Source organism: Sceloporus undulatus, chromosome 7 (genome assembly GCF_019175285.1).
Source record: "Sceloporus undulatus isolate JIND9_A2432 ecotype Alabama chromosome 7, SceUnd_v1.1, whole genome shotgun sequence".
NCBI lineage: Eukaryota > Metazoa > Chordata > Lepidosauria > Squamata > Phrynosomatidae > Sceloporus > Sceloporus undulatus.
Window position 1 is genome coordinate 28,383,597 of NC_056528.1, and position 3,841 is coordinate 28,387,437.

Here is a 3,841-nt window from a genome sequence, read left to right on the forward strand (position 1 = left end):
CCAGAAGGGGAATTAACTTGACCCTTTAAAGTCTTACAGTGGATTAACCCTTAAAGAGCTGGAAAATTTTAAAGATATTTAAGGGACCAAGGCTGAAAAGGCTGGAAAGGGGAAACCCTTTAAAGGACCCAACTTGGGCTAACCCTTAAAGCATGTTTTCCAAACGTTGACCTTCCAGGTGTTTTGGATTGCAACACTCCAGCATTGGGGCCATAATCAGGTATTCTGGGACCTGAAGTCCAAAGTTTGGGGGGAACTGCCTTAAAGGGTTGGTCGTTCTCAATGTAGTCTCCATTTCTGACTTACAGGCGAATCTTCGCGGGTTCCCTGGCAAGGTTTGCTCAGAGGCACTGCCTTCCTCTGGGCTGAGAGTATGTGACTGGCTCAAGGTCACCCAGTGGGTTTCTAGGGCCAAGCAGGATTCAAACCCTAGTCCCCAGGGTGCTAGAGCAACCCTCACACCTTTACGTCATGCTGGATTTTGGCTTTAACCTTTTTAAAGGGGTTAAAAACTTTAAAGCACCGGAGGCAATGGGGTTTAACCCTTCCGGGCCCAGGTTGGGTTAACCTTAAAGAGACGGAAGGGAAAATGGCCATAATCCTTTCCAAGACCCCGAAGAGATTTATCCTTTAATGAGATGGAGGTAGGAAAATTGGCTTACCCCTAAAAAGCCATCCGCTTAACCCTTAAAAGGCCACTTGGGTGGAATTAGTCGAACCCTTCAAGCAGTTGGCAGTTGATGGACTCGGCTCCCATCATCCTCAGCCTGGCTGGCCTATGTAGCCAAGTATACCTTCCAAAATATTCACAGACAAAAAGCAGGTCACTTATGTGGCCAAGCAACATCAGCGCATGGTCAAGATGGCTATGAATGAGGAGAACAGACAAAATGGCGAAGGCGCAGTGGTTTGCTTTTGCCTGAGCTGACTGGGAAGGGCAAGATTTGGGACTCTCCTTCCCTTCTCGCTGCTGAGTTAATGGGCCTAAATACCCCGAGGACCCCAGATCTTGGAAGCTAAGCAGGGTCAGCCCCGGTTAGCTTTGGATGGGAGACTGCCAGGAATCCCAGGCAGTATGGCTATATTTCAGGGGAAGAAAATGAGTCCTGTATCAGAAGGAAGTGGGATAATACAGGAATTTGGATCATGGTCCCAAAAGATAAGGAAAATATCGGGGAAAGAATGGGTTTTAGCCCTTTGCCAGTCAGACATTATAGAGGGAAGTAAGGGTTTAACTCTTGAAATGCTCAGAGGTGGGAACCTGGTTATCCTAAGACTGGGAAGGGAGGAGAAAAGTTATCTCCGAAGTCTGGAAGGGAGAGAGCTTAACCATTCATGCTAACCGATCCAGGATTAGAGTCCTGGAATTTCTTTCATTTTAACCCCTTAAGCTGGGGATGGATTGCCCTCTAAAAAAAGGCAGTTTAACCCACTGGGTTTGTCACATTTTCCTGGATCTGTATATATATATGTTGTTGCATGCCTTCAAGACATTTCCGACTTACCAGCAACCCTATCATATATAAAGCAATGGGACTGTTCAGCCTTACCATTATTAATATGGGACTGGGATTAATATGGGATGATATGGGACTGATGGCACGTTCACTATTACTTCAGCATGACCATTACCAATAGAGAATTTTATATATTCGTTACAAGTTATTTCATTCATCCATTCTGCCTTATCTGTTTCATATTTTATGGTAAAACTGATTTATGCTGGTCTATGAGGTAAAATATGATTGATTGATTGATTGATTGATTGATTGATTAGAACTGCACCAACTATTTTGAGGATTTTCTGGAATCTGTTCTCTATCCCAGCCTTTTCTCATTATTTAGTCAATGTATTAAAGAAAAGTTGGATTACGACCCGGGACCCAAATCCATCCGTGATGCCTTTATTGGCCAACCGAAATGCACAATATACTTGTTGCAAGCTAGCTTGCAAACAAGTATATTGTGCATTTCGGTTGGCCAATAAAGGCATCACAGATGGGTTTTTGTTTGCATTTGTTAAATGGCTAACACAGCCACCCCTGAATCTTTGACGACTCTGGAGGGAGCTGGGTTCAAATCCTGGCTCGGCCATGGAAACCCACTGGACGACCTTGGGCAAGTCACACTCTCTCAGCCTCAAGGAGAGATGGCAAACCTCTGAACAATCTCGCCAAGAAGACCCCTGATAGGTTGCCTTAGGGTCCCATAAGTCAGAAATGACTTGAAGGCACATAACCCCCACACAAGAACAGTCAGTCTTGGGAGCAAGGGGTTAGACTTTGAGGTGTCTTCCAACTCTATGATTCAAGGGCCTGATTCCCACTACCTTTTAAACCGTATCGCAAATCGAACTGGTTCAATGACCCTGGTTCCCACTTGAAGTGATTTGCTGAAGCGATTCGGAGCGGGGGGGGGAGCGTGCACTAGACCCATTTAACACGCATCTTTAGACATTGATGTCTTCCGCAAGTGTGCGCAAGTGTGAACCAGATGCGGATCGGAATCGTTTAAATTGGCCCTTCGGACAGCCGGAGCGGGTCCATTTTGAACCGATTCACTGGTGAATGCGAACCACAAGTGGGTTATTTTACAGGGAGAAAAGTGCGATCGGGGCAAATGTAGTGGGAACCACGCTCCGCTGTTGATTCAATCCATCGATACGGATGACAAACTGCGTTTTTTTTGTAAGTGGAATGAGACCTATGCTTCAGTGTTCAGTGCTGTCACCATTTTGGGGTGCCACCCGGTGTGGTCCGCACCCCTTGCACACCCCTTGTGACGCCTCTGAGTCTGGATAGTGATTACAGCTCCTTCGGAAAAGAATCACGCCGGCCTTTTCTTTTCCTAGTATAGGCCATCCAAGCATGGCTAACAGATTTGGTGGGCCAGCCTGGGGGGGGGGCTAAATCCCATGTCCCCTTTCCTGCTGCTTCATTTCCATCTTTAATCCTGCCTTCCCCAAAGTCGAGAGAGAGAGAGAGAAGATACAGATGTAGGTCACTCATTCTTTTTCCTCGCCTCCCTCCCTCCTTTCCACAGCTCACGAGTAGAGGTTTTTCCACCGCCTCTTGCTGAAAATGGGGGTAATTCTCTTGGCCCCAGACCCCCAACCTCCAAGGATAAGGAATTTTAGGAGGGAACAATCAGTCTAGCCTTCTTTCCCCCAACCTCCAACCCCCCTTTCCTTCTCTTTTCTCTTCAGTCTGCATGTCAGAACTGATCTTTTTCAATCTGTTTCCTTGAGCTCGGATGAGGTCGGATTAACAGGACGGAGGCCCGGGAGGAGGGGAAATTAAAATTAAATAGATGCCTTGTCATTTCAACTGGGATAGCAGCGGGCTCTGAAAAGAGCCAAAGTGGGTTTATTCCAAAGCTGGCCGGCTTTAGTTTCCCTTTTCAGAGAATGATTTAGAGTTAGAGAGTGAGTGAGTTACAATTAGAGAATGAGTTGGAGTTAGAGAGTTAATTAGAGTGTGAGTTAGAGTTAGAGAATGAGTTAGAGAGTGAATTAGGGTTAGGGTTAGACTGTGAGTTAGAGTTAGGGTTAGAAGCTTAGAGTTAGGCTTAGAGTCAGGGTTTGGGGGGCTTGGTTTGGGTCACCTTCCAGCCCTTTAAGGGTTAACTCAATCTGAGTCCTTTATAATATTTCCAACTCTTTAAGGGTTAATGGGGGGCTTTAAAGGGCTCCCCTTCAGCTCTTTCATGGTTAACCCATTCTGGTTTCCTTTAAAACCTTAAACTCTTCCAGCTCTATAATAGTTAACCTAATTGAGAGAGAGAGAGAGAGAGAAAGCCTTTGAGGGTCAACCTAATGGGAAGTCCTTTAAAGGGTCAAATG